At 48.7% G+C, this 13,407-nt stretch overlaps 1 protein-coding gene across 4 annotated transcripts in view; it reads right to left on the minus strand.

Moving 5' to 3' along the window:
• HPCAL1 (hippocalcin like 1) overlaps positions 1-13,407 on the minus strand; it is an 81,778-nt gene that overhangs the window by 59,052 nt on the left and 9,319 nt on the right. Inside the window, exon 1 of one of the 4 annotated variants that reach the window (XM_086744830.1) lies at positions 7,140-7,296. The exons of 1 other annotated variant lie outside the window; for it this stretch is intronic. The gene's annotated coding sequence lies outside the window, so the exon portion shown is untranslated. Of the gene's footprint in view, positions 1-6,502; positions 6,850-7,139; positions 7,297-13,407 lie in introns of those variants that run through there. 2 more of the 4 variants (XM_086744833.1, XM_086744831.1) reach the window with 2 other exon arrangements.

The raw sequence follows: 13,407 nt of genomic DNA on the forward strand, positions 1-13,407 counted from the left end.
CCTTCCACTGCGACTGACCTTAAGAAAGGCTGTTGCCAAGCTTAGGTTTAAACAGAGGCCAGTAATGAGAATCAGGAGCCGGCATCTCCATGACTTCACGTGGACAGCATGGTCAGGTCAGGAAGGAGACGAGACAAGTGGTGGCAAATGGGCACCCTGCAAACCCCATATGGCACCAGCTGCAGAACCCAGTACAGAGGTGTCACAAACACAGACAGAGGCATCAGCGGTGGGTGGCCCTGAGGAGCTCAGCCTGCGGCACCACTCTGCCCCAGCACCCACACGTCTTCCCTGGGTCAGAGTTTGCCCAAACACCAGGCAAGAGACAGTGAGTGTGCCTGCATGGAAAGCAGGAGGCACACCACCATACCCCTTGTGATATAAAAACCACCGATGGTTTCTCTTTAACGACTGTTACACCAGGAGGCACACTCACTGGTAGCCCCTGAGCAGGCACTGATATCCAATAGCCAACCCAGCCTTGCACGTGCATACAGCTCAAGAATACTAAAACTTCCTCCAAAATGTTTCTGCAGTGCTTTCATGAAACCAGGCAAGCAACACAGAGCATTTTTGTTAGAAACAAGTCTCCCCACCAAGCTTAAAAAGCCAGCATGGCCAGTAATGAGTCATACAAGACCCCCAGCACCAGCCATGGGGCACCAAGCATCTGAAAACAAAGCTTGGCACCAAGAAGCAGCTAACTGAAAATGTCCCCACACAAATGGGACTAATGAACACCTGACTGTGAAGCTCCTGGTCCCCAGAAGATGATCTCTAAGCCTACTGCTGAGGAAGAAAATCCTTGAATGTGTCCTGCAACAAGCCAGAGCTCTGGAAACGGCACCTTCACTTTCCAAACCGTGCCTTGTGTGAGTTACACCCAGGAAAACTAGCACTCAGTAAACTCACTTGTTTCTGGTGCTATCAGTTCATAACAGCTTGTCTCACTTAAGAGACGGGACTTCTGGAAAGCTGCAGCACACACTTGGCCAATAGCCTGCCGACAGCCCCACTAGAGGTGATGAAAGTCACGGGCAAACACCAGGAGATCTGAGAGAGGAGAAATCACAGTCGGTGCGGCTGAGAAGCTCAGATCTGGCCAAATCTGCGTGCAGTACGCCATTTTGTAAGGAGAGAAACCCCCCACTCCTGCAACAGTCAGAGCAATTGCTTCGGTTCTCCGCTCTGGAAGATCCAGTGGTACCTTGGCAGGCATCAGCAATGGGATTTTCCTTTGCAAAGACTTCTCTCCTCCTCCTGCCCAGGCAGGGAGACATTGCTGGAGTCACAGATTCCTTCTCCTGCAACCACAGGCTGCTCTGCTGGGTCCAGCAAGTCAACCTGCAGGCTCAGGGCATCCTTAAGCAGACAGGAAAGGAAGACTAGAGGACAAATGAAAAATGAAGGATGGTTTTCCCTCACTTTGCCTATCTCCTGAGAAAAACACAGCTCTTAGTAAAAGCTTTAGGGCCACATTTGGGAACAAATGCCATTTTAAGAAGCATGACATGAGCAGAACAGAAAGTTGTGGCTGGAGTTTACAGAGCTCGTTCTCATTTGCTGTCAGACCATTACCACAGCTCCAATTACCCTCAACTGCAATGAAATTAAATTTCCATTAAAAAAAAAAAAAAAAAAGTCTTCTGATACATCTTCTGATAACCCCAGTGAGCCACTGACTGGCCCAGGCAGAGCTGCTGCTCCTGGGATGAGTCTGGCACGAAGGAGCGCAGCACCCCAGGCTCATGCTGTGCTCCCCGGTGGGACAGAGGCACTTGCAGTGACCAAACTCCTGTCCTGACAACCTGAGAAGGGGCCACAGCCATTACTGAGGGTACAACACCCAGCAAACCCCCCTAGCCCATGAGTTACCAACAGCAAGGGAGGAGCCCGCTGTGATGGACAGGTCTTCCACAACTGATTTCAGTGCGTTTGCTCCACATCAAACATCTGTGATACCCACAGGCCAGGCCGCTCCTGCCAGGCCTGTGTTCACAAGCCCAAGCTTCAAGCTGCTGCTTCCCTTCAGCTCTGGTGAAGGGGATACAGGGTTTTCAAGTGCCTTCTAGCATATTAACAGATGTTGCTTCTCAGCCCTTTCCTAAGCACCACAAAGGATCCCTGCTTTCTTTTAAACACACATTTCCTAATTAAAGTTGGTGCCAATGGTTATGCATCCACAACGTCCTCCCTTGTAACTCCCACTCCCCTCTCACAACCATGCAGCATCTAGCTCCAAATCGTCTCCAAAGGAAAGTTTGCCTCAATCTCCCTGGATAAGTTAAGAAATACAAAGTGGTGTCTTTGGAGAAACACCATTTACCTGCTTATAAAAAAGCTCCCTTAAAGAGAAAAGGGAGAGGATGCCTGGCAAACACTAACTGGCTTTGACGGCGGCTATCTGCAGCATGACCAAAAGCAACCAGCTTTCTCCCCTCGCACTGCAGGCGAGCTGCCAAGAACAGAGCATCCTGCGCACAATGCCCTTTAGAAGGAAAAAAAGAAAAAAAAGAAACCTGAAAAAAAAAACTCCTGCTACCTCTGAGCAAGGAAAAGCATCCCTTCTGCACAGACAGAAGTCTGTGCAGAGCAGAGGTGAACGAGAAACACGGTGAGGAAGGCTTGCAGCATGCCCACACACTGGCTCCTGCCCCCCTGAAGGCATTTCTTTTTCTCCCTCCTCCCACCACCGCCACCCTCACCTCTTCTGAAGTGATTTTGCATGAGCCATGTGCCAATTTTCAAGCAAGATCTATTTCCTTATCCTATGCCCAAGCCATACCATCCATCACCCGCTTGTGTGAAATTAGAAAAATGTGGTGTTTGCACACGAGGTCACACACACATGCTCCTGATCCCCTGGGCATTCACATGAAACACCTCTTGCACTTCCCACTGCTGGGAAGCACGTTGCCAACGCTGGCGTGTTGCACGGTTGGGGAATCAAAAACAAACCCCTTTGCCACTCTGACTAGTCCACCGGTTAATTCATTACGATAAAGCCATTGTCCCAAACAAAAACATAATTTAATTGCTAAACCAGCTGCTCATGTTTAGCCGTCGCTCTCGGCAAGCGTGTCAGGATCTCAGTATGCCTCCTTTTCAGCATCCCCGTAGGCGCAAGCTGTGTCTTCTACCCTCGAAGTCTCCAGGTGTCCTCAACACCCAAATCCAGCATTTTTCAACCCAACTGGATATTTAAAAGGATACCATCAGCTCAGAACACCTCTCTGAATACGTTAAGATTACAGCAACTGAAATACTAGCAAGCATCCTTTTTTTTTTCCCCAGTTGTTAAACATGCATTTATCCAGCTGCACCCTTTCCCATTCACGCAGCCTGATCTCCCTTGAAAAGAGAGGGGAGGAAAAGAGGAGAAGGCTAAAATATATTTGTAGAAGTCACAAAAAAAAGGCTGGCAGAAGGTCTCGAAGGCTGGTGCATGAACTGTATGTAACTATAGCTAATTCTTGTTGCTGGCTGGTGGTTTGGTTTTGTTTTGTTTGTTTGTTTTTTCCCAGTCAGATTTCCAGTGGACTGTGATCATTGATACAAGCAGTTCGATAGTAAGGAAACATTGGCGCACGCAAGAGAAGAGAAAAGCTGACCAGGTTGTAGCTGGCATCTTTTGCACAGAACGGTGCCGGCACGGGCTTCCACAGTATCTCGGCTAACATAGATCATCAGGGAGAATTCCTTAAACTATTCACTGCTTTCTTTGACTTTGATGGAAATACTCAAAGTACCATTGTCATCCCTTCCACCCTGGTTATTCCAAGGTACCTACAAACCTCCCGTGTGAGGTATAAGGAGCATTTCTTAATAAAGGTGTATTTCATGCAGCGTAATCCAGAAGAACAGCAGTATTTTTTTAGATTACGGGATGTATCTGCCCCCTCCAGCTCCTGCCTTCTGATTCCAGTGCAGCCAGTGCAGGAGAAGAATGCATGATTCACCCCACAGTCCATCCTATGAGTCTCCCAGTCATTAAGCAAGATAACATTGAACTTCCAGGAAGGTCACATTTCCAGGAGGTTCAGGTGAAGAATTTTCTCTCCTAAAGGAGTGGGAGACAAGGTAAAGAGCTCTTTCATGGAGTATTTGGCCACGTTGCTTTAGTATCAGAGCGTGACAATAGGCAGAAGACATTTATCTGGGAAAGTCAAGAACTGCAGAAATCAATGGGTTAATTAGCAGGTTAGCAAAATACTACTGACCCATCAAAGCTTTTATACAGGAAAGGGCTGATGAAGTGAAGATAATTGTTTGCATTTGTTATACTCTCAGGATGGTAGAGGATTAACGGAAATTTCAGGCATTGATTTAAATACTTTCTGCTCATTAAAGCTAAAACCCAACAATTTTGCAAGAGCAAATCATTCCATAATCCATAGGTAGGATCACACAAAATACAGTAATACAGTCAATATGAGCTAAGATAAATCACCTCATGCCAAAATAAATTTAACTTCAGTTCACAAACTATTTTCTAATACAGACAACAAAAAAGAAACTGATCCCACATACAGACGTTACAGGAAGTATCCTAGGAACATTAGGAAACACACATTTGAAAAAGAAAAAATAAAGTCTGTTTTTCTTCCATTCACTGGAAAACACTGCATTTCTTACTGAATCTGACCTAGAAGTCATGCTTGAAGGAGAGATCAGCAGTTCTTTGGAAAAGTAAGAGACCCTCCTCCCATGAGCATCCATGCATCTTGCATATGCAGACAGCGCAACCTCATTCCTTACAGTCTCGCACCATTAAAAGTAAGACAAAAACCCCAATAATATAGAATTTTAATTCAGATTGCTCCCTTGGTCTACCAGCATTCCAGTCTCACCCACGTCAAAGTAATCAACACTCAAAAGAAAGTCTGCCTTGTTAAAAAAAAAAAAAAAAAATCATGTTGCATGAGTATTTTTAATTGTAACTATTTCTAATCACAGACCACATGCCCTTTTTTTTCCTTTTTTTTTTTCACTTTTTTTTTTTTTCCTAGCAGAGTCATAATCCAAGTTTAATGTTGCTTAGGCTACAAAGTAATCCGTGTCACCAGCTCCCAACAACTGGCCCATGTTATTGCCATGCCCATGAGCTGGCATCACGGTGCCAGCTGCCACACACAGCAAGCGAAGCATCGCCTGCACCTACACAGTGACAGCCTCATTCCGTAACTCAAAAAGGTTTGTCCACGCTTCCACGAGTTACTGCCAGTGCAAGCATCCAGCTGCAAGAGCAAACCCCACTCCTGCCCTGGCAGAACTCTTCTCACCGCTGCAACGCCCCGAACGGACTAAGCTATGCCAACAAAAAGCACTTTGCCAGCAAAGCTGACTCCTCAGCACAGCCACTGCCAGCGTTGCGACAGACGCTCTATAGCAGCACATGCTTTTTTTCTCCTTCCCAGTTTCCAACACTTCCATCTCTACACAGAGAAATCTTAAATTTAAGGCAAGAAACAAACAAAAGAAGAAAACAGGTGTCAGGAAGAGACGACGTGTGCCCTGCTGTCTGGCCAGCATCTCCCCCCTGACCTTGGTGAAGATGTGGGCTGATTATCTGCCTTTTTCCCCGAGCCTCACCACACGAGATGAAATCAAACATATGCTGTTGTAAGATCCTTCCACCTGCATCGAAGGGCTCCCGATTGAAGCACCCAAGAAGAGTCAAGGCAGCGGGAGCGAGGTTGATATTCGGCCCCCAACCAGGCAGGGCCCTGCGTGGGCTCCTCTCTGGCTCTGCTCCCTGGCCACCGTGGGAAGCACCCGGTGATGCCGGTGGGACCCCACGCAGGATGGCGTTACCATGTTGGTGGGCTGCTGAAATAGCCCCCCGGTCTTCGCTCAAGTTTCATCTTAGGCAAGAGGAGCTTTTGAACCCGAAACCACAACAAATGGCTCCTATTGGGAAAAAACTGAGGAATATTTTGGGGAGGGAGTACTTGATTCCTCCTTTCTTTCCCCCCCAGACAAAATTTTATCTCCCTACTGGATTTTCACTTGTGAATGAGATTACAGGATAACTCTCAGTTCCAGTGCTTGCCTCTAAGTATTCCTGTGAAAAAACTTAGGATTTTGTCATAAAGATATAAATTACCCAGCTGGGAGCAGGAGATGCAGACCTAGTGAACACCCAGCTGTTTTTCTCAGCAAATCTTTCGTTCCAGATGATGCATTACACGACCTTTTCCCAAACTGAGCTGAAACTCATCTGCATGGAAACTTAGTCGTAAACACCCCTGCCTTGTTTTTATTCCCCGTTTCTTGCGATTCTGGGCACTCCGGCAGCTATTGTGTGCCGGAGCCCTGCGCTCCAGCGGGTCCCCTCGGCTTCCCTGGTGCAAACCAAGGCTGGCAGCCACCTGAGCCGCCGTGGTCTCCCGGGAGCGGGCTGTCCCCCCTCGCCCCGGGTTCAGGGGATCGGGGTGACCTCGGCCGCAGCCATCTCCCAGCAGGCAGCCAAAAAAAAAAAAAAAAAAAAAAGCCTACTCACCAGGGGCAAACGCCAGCATTTCTCTGGGGCCGTCTGGGAAGGTGGGAAATAGGAAGTCGGGATGTGAAGGAGTTGGGCTGAGAGCGCCCTGCAACACCCGTGCGGCGGGAACTTCGCCGGGTAAAGCATTTACCGGCAACGAGCTGAGCTGCGTGGCTCCCACTGCCACCGGGCAGGGCTCCCGCACAGCCCGGACGCACACGCGGGTGGGATGTGTACACGCACACCCGGCACACACACGCGCGTACGCGGAGAGAAGAACACGCCGATGGGCGCGAAGGGATTTTTTTTTTTTTTCGGCGGTCGAGGGGGGGAAGCCGCTGGCAGTGCCCGCTGCGCAGGGCGAGGCGTGCGGGGCCGGGGGGGACCCGCTCCGCATCCCCCTGAGGGCGAAAGGGGCGCCCGCCCCGCTCCGCGGGGGTGGTGGTAACCGATGCGCGGAGCCCTCCGCACCCGCAACCCAGCCGAGATCTTTCCAACCCAAAAAATCCCCCACACTCCCCCCCCGCCCCACCAAAAGCCAGCAAGCCCCCCTATCCCCACCCCAACTCCGCTCTCCTGCAGGACAGGGCAGCGCGGCTCTTCCGCGGTCACGCCGAAAGTTTCCGCGAGCGGCGGGGCAGCCCCAGCCCCTTACCGGGCTGGCGGAGCGGGTCCCGCAGCGGCCTGGATCCGGTGTGCGGCGGCTTCCCGGGAGCTGCAACCCCGCGGCGGCGCCCGGGCGACCCGCGCGCCTGCGGAGCGGCGGGGAGCGGGGAAGAAAAGAGGAAATGAGCGGGAGGCACGGGGAGGGGGGGGGAGGGACGGGGAGGGGGAGGGAGGAAGGAGCCGTCGCTGAGGGACAGGGCAGAGAGAGGCACGGAGCTCAACTTCCCCGGCAGGGCATGGGGGGGATGGGGGCGGAGCGCACCGCACCACACTGCGCCGCGCCGCTGTTCCGCGGCGTGCGCAGCGCCGGGACCCGCGCAGGGCCGGGCCGCCGCACCCCGCTTCCCCCCACCTCCGCTCCCGCCCTGCCGGGCCACTTGGTATCGCCCGGGCCGCCACCGGGCAGGAAGCGCGGGGCAGCGCAAGGAGGCGGCTCCGTAGGGCTGCGCGCCCGCGGAGGGGTGCGCCGGTAGCGCGGGCTTGGGCAAGGGGCTGAGAAAAAAGTTTGGATTTTTTTTAATTTTTTTTTCTTTTTTTTTTTTTTTTACCCCAAAGCAAATAAGGAGACGGTGGAGCAGGGGCTCCCGTGGCACCGGCGGATGCCGGGCTCAGCGCACATCTCCCGCGCGGCTGGAGGCGGCAAGTTCTCGGTGCGCGGAGGAGGGGGCAGCCCCGCAGCGCACTCCGCGCGTCCCTGCTCAGCAGGGCGGTGCGGACCAGCCCCCCCACCAGAGTGCCCCCTCCCCGCGGTGCCCCCCGGCAAGGCCGACAGCCGTACAGGTGAATTTGGGGAGGGTGAGTTTTCCTGGGAACTGGCGGTTCTGCGCGTAGACGTGAACTTGCAGAGCTTACCCACGCACCCCATCACAAAATGGAGGGGATTTAGGGATTGGTGCTAATCTGCTTCCCGAGGGAGGTAATTGGAAGCGTTGCTCAGTAATACGTCCCGCAGCACAGACAAAGAAATGAATCCTCCCGTTAGGATTTTTTTTTTTCTCCCCGCAGATCCTGCCCAGCACATTTTCAACTCAAAAACCTACGGAGAGTTTAATGTCGGTGCCACTGTGCCTTATCGGCAGCTTTCACTCTGCCCAGGAGACGGAGTGAGGACATTCAGTGCAGTCCCGAGATAAGGACCGAATAGGGTTGAAATCAAGGCCACGCCAGGAAAGAGATACTTCAAGATTTTAGCGACAAACCTTGGGAGGTGAGGGAGGGAGGGAACAAACAGAAAAATCCCCCCACCACCACCAAAGCGGCAGTTTTTCAAAGCTTATCATTGTACCAAGTCCAACAGATTTTTATAAGGACAGGAAAAAAAAAAAAAACAACCCAAACCTTTGACATGTACTCCAAAGCTTGGCTACCTTGAAACTGAATACATTGATGCAAAGAGATGAAAATGTTACTCAACAATAACCACTTTCTCCAAGGACTTTCAGAAATAATTCTACCATTTTCCCAGCTTAAAAAAAAAAAAAAATCTCAGCCCAAGGCAAAGAACAGGCTTGGAAACTGAAGAACCTGAACAGTTGAAAACTAGAAGAAACTCGACCAGGAACATATAATGGAAAACTGTATGCAACCACCATCGCTGCCAACTTCACATACTTGAAGCTGGGCTCTCCTTGCAGGAGATGATTACCCGTGCGTAATCCCCTTGATTTCCCCACAAACCCTTCCCTGCACAAGCGCACAGCCGGGGCAGGCGGTGGTGCGACTGACGACACCACCCTCCCCGCCCGGGAATAGGTGGCAACAGAGCAAGTACCTACTTGAGGCCTCCTCCGAGATTTACAGCTCTCGGGGCTGACGTCTGCTCGAACGTTTCTGTCAGGAGCTGCCTATGCGCTGGGAGGCTCCGGGACGTTTTGTGGTCAGTGGGCACTTACTTGAGAAGGACTTGTGACTGCTCCTCTCTTCAAGCCCTTCAGTATTCTGTATACTATCCCATGACAAATTGCATAAATACTGAAAATAATTCTGGATTCAACTATTGTTGGGGAAGACACGAGAAGAACCACACAAAGCATTACTGTCATTTATACCCAACTTCTTTCTTCAAGAATCGCACCCGTCCAGCTGTGACCGGCTACAAGATCGTCAGATCCAGATGACCAACCAAAGAAACACTGCCAAGATTTCAGATTATTTTCAGTCCTAATGCTTGATTATGAGCAATCCCTGAGTTACAGAAATCCCTTGGGAAACAAGGAAGGATGACCTTAGAAAGTCGTCGGCTGCTCACAAACTATCTGAGATGAAAAGCTGAGAGGGAATTTAAGAACAGTCTGAGAAGCTCCTGCTCTGCAGCCTCCCAGCTCTGCTCTGCCTTTCAGAGGACACACCGTGTGAAGACAGCCAATACGCATACCCATTGAGATCCATAGGTAGGCAGTTACCTTCTCATTTTATGCCCTTAAGTGCGTACTTGACCACTTGAGTACTATGAGGACTTAATATCCTGTGTTCAGTTTTGGGCCCCTCAGTACAAGAAAGTTATTGAGGTGCTGGAGTGTGTCTAAAGAAGAGCAACGAAGCTGGTGAAGGGTCTGGACCACAAGTCTGATGAGGAGCGGCTGAAGGAACTGGGGTTGTTTAGTCTGGAAAAAGGAGGCTGAGGGGAGACCTCATTGCTCTCTGCAGCTACCTGAAAGGAGGTTGTAGTGAGGTGGGTGTCAGTCTCTTCTCTCAAGTAACAAGGGATAGAATGATGTAGTTGCACCAGGGGAGGTTTCGGCTGGATATTAGGAAAAAATTCTTGACCGAAAGGATTGTCAAGTATTGGAACAGGCTGCCCAGGGAGGTGATGGAGTCACCATCCGTAGAGGTGTTTAAAAGCCATGTAGATGTAGTGCTTAGGGACATGGTTTGGTGGTGGGCTTGGCAGTGTTAGGTTATCAGTTAGACTCAATAATCTTAAAGGTCTTTTCCAACCTAAATTATTCTATGATTCTATGAGAGTAGGTACATTTGCAAGACTGGGCCCACTGGGTTTATCTGGATTATTTGAAGTTCTTCTTTTGATGGCGTTACGTCCATTAAGCCTATCTGTAATACCCCTGTGATGACCTAGTGTGGGCCTCCGCAAACTTAAATCCATAGCTGCTCTGGCATCTCACCTTTTGGTTTTTTTTTTTTCTGTCTGCTTTTCATTCTGTTTTCACAGTCAGGAGAGAGAAACAAAGAGAGATTAAATTAGATTCATCTGGATCATTCCAACTATGCTGAATTTGAAAATACTGTGTGAAATTCCTCTGCTGTCTGGGGTTTAATCACCGAGGGATTAGATGGAAACTAAAGTATTTGAGATGTGTGGCGTGCTGCTGTTCCTTAAATATCTGCCATAATAATGTGAGCTTCATAAGGCTATCACTAATCTTGAATTATTACCTGCCTTCCTGTGGTTTGGCATGATTAACTCGAGGAAGAGATTAAAGCGATATTCGCCTTTTTTGAGCAGTTCATTGGCTTGACCTGGACAGCCCAGCACCCAAAAAACAAAGGAAGAAAGTGCTGGCAAGGATTAAGGATTCAGCCCAGTCTTTCCCTGTTGCTCTTCTGATACCTGCCATGGTTGTTGGGATGGAAAATGCTGGTGCTTCACAACGGGCTGGTCAGCAGCATTGTGCATGAAGACAACTGATTGCTCCAGCAGCTTTCAGGCCAGGTGTCTGGTGGAAAGAGCCAGGACCTGCCTCCACTGCAGACAGCGACAGAAAAAGCATGTCTTCTGGCTTTGAGCTGGGGACATGGTCATCCCGGTCATCCCCACACTGCCCTCCTGGAGGTGGACAGCACTTCTCCAGGGGGAGCTGCTGGTGACCTGGGAAGGAGCTTCTGCCCAGCTCGGGTATTTGCAGGACAACCTCGTAGGAGCAGTTGGAGGAGTACCGTCTGCATTGCTGAGCTTCCTCACAACTTTCATTTGATGGAAGAAAGCAACCTTTCGAAAGACACTCTAATTATTTATTCTTTAATCTTGTTTTAATCTTGCTTTTGGAGATCCCTCACCAAGGAATCGTGTTAGAGAAATTCAAATGAAAATGGCAACGGAGAAGTGCAGCCAATGTTTTTTCACTGTGATAAAGCCAAGCTGAAAGGCAGGTGCTTGGGGAAATATGAAGGAAAATTATTTATCAGAAGTATTTTCTTTGATAAGTTTTGTCTTTCAGTAATAAAAACCTGCATGCTCATCTATAAACCCTCCAATTTTTTTGCTACCAAGTACTGGGGCTTGAATCTTTGCCTGCGTTTAACCCCTCTTTGTGCTCCTTTCCTTTGCATTTCCAGCTGGGACTTAAGAGACAAATAAACATAATTTGGGAAATGTCAGTTGCACACATTGCTCTTGCCCGCAAGATGGGCAAGCAGCATCGCCTGAACAGGCAGACCCAGTATTTAATGTTCTACCAAAACAAATATGCCAAGGGGTTCTGCCGGTCGTCTGGATCACAGAAACTGGAGGTGGAAAAAGACAAGTAGGTTTTTACAATGCATTTTTCTCCCAAAGCAGGGCTGTTCCCTGCAGTATCCCTTCTAGTGTACTTTCCTGGCCTGTTTTGAATGACCTTGGAGGATGGGGAGAGGCGGAGGGGGGAATCTGCTAGTACACTCCAGAGGCTCGTTGTCTAGTTTGAATAATAAAATGTGGAGCAAGTGCGAATGGGTGTTCAGAGAATTTAGTTACAACGCGATATTTAATGTAGATTTTTTTGCATGCTTTTTCATCTCCAACCTAATTGCTACGCCTGCCGCTGTGCCAGTAACGTCAGATAGATGTAAAAAAAAAAAAAAAGAGAGATAACAAAAAAAGTGGTAATACTCCATCGTGGCATGATTTCTGCTCTTTCTCTTAGCAGGAGATTGTCTTGGGTGCTTTCTTCCCTTGCGAGATAAAATGAATAGTAAGAGCTGTGATGATTGGCAGTAAGCCTGAGAACAGCAGATGTGAGCCTGCACAGCTGGACAAAGAAAAAAAATGAACTTTGCTACCTACATTTGTATTAAGGTTGCCCCGGGGATACCCCGGCGCCCAGGGGGGACTTAGCATATGAACAGCCACAGCCATCAGGCACGTTTACATGTACAAGAACACTTGGTGTCCTTTTCAAAGTCAAAGAGAGCAACGATGAAAGCAACATAAAGGAAATTTGGGTGTGTGGTTTTTCTCTCCGATAATAGAATGTCTGAGGGAGGAAATATTAAAAAAAAATTACGCCTGACGAAGGTGAAGAATTTGTGAGTTAAACCAGTGCATTTTCATTTCATTTACTGTTGTCTACAAGTTTATTACGTGGAAATCTAAAAGGGACTTGATTTTGCCTCCCAGGCTGCAGTTGCTATGCTAGACACTAAAGCTGGGTGTTTTAGATAAGATTTTAATACCAAAGCGTCTTACACAAAAAGGGAAAAGCCCTGTTAAATGGAGAAAATTGAAAAGTCTCTTTTCTCTCCGTGGGGCTTTGCTGTAGTTTTGCACCACGGGGCTTTGCCACAGTGTTTACTGGGATTTATCATCAAAAACACGTGGGCCAGAAGGGATTTTAAGTAAAATTATTCTTTTTTTTTTTTTTTAAATTGGTACTTCCTATGCTACATAGCCTGTATGTGCTTATTTCAGTTGCACCTACCAACAGCCTGGCTCTCCTACGGGCTCTACGCACGGGGATACTCCCTGTCAGGGCAGAGCAGCGGGGCCTTGGGTACCCACCCGTGATCCTGTGGCATGGTGAGGGCCCCAGCATCTTTGTTCCTGACATTCCTACCCAGGGTTTTCACCCACACCAGCAACAGCAGCAATAACAAAACACAAAACGCCGTGTCTGACTTGTCTGAGTGGGAAATAACAGGGAGCCTTCAAAATGGAAGAGGTCACACAGAGCCATCGAAAGACTGTCGTGTCTGTGGGACGCCACAGAGTGAACTCTGGGTTTGTGGTCCAAAATGGCAGATTTATGCTGAGAGAGGTGGGATAGAGTAAGAAAACTCAAGTGTTTCTATGCAGCAGAAAATATCAATGCTGTCACTGGTATCTATTCTGAACCACAAAAGGGAAGTGCAAAAGCCAGAAATTAAGTGTGAAAAATGGTGGTGTGTCTAAATGGAAATCAGTGTTTTAGCTTGGCATTAAAAAAAAAAGCTTTAAAAATAAAAACAGAAAAAAAAAAGTAATTTTGTTCAATCAAGGCAATAAGAAATAATATAGTAAACCCAGTATTTCCCCACAGTGACTTTTGGCTTTGCTAAGACTGCTT

The sequence above is a fragment of the Chlamydotis macqueenii genome, chromosome 3, assembly GCF_036417535.1.
Source record: "Chlamydotis macqueenii isolate bChlMac1 chromosome 3, bChlMac1.mat, whole genome shotgun sequence".
Classification (NCBI taxonomy): Eukaryota; Metazoa; Chordata; class Aves; order Otidiformes; family Otididae; genus Chlamydotis; species Chlamydotis macqueenii.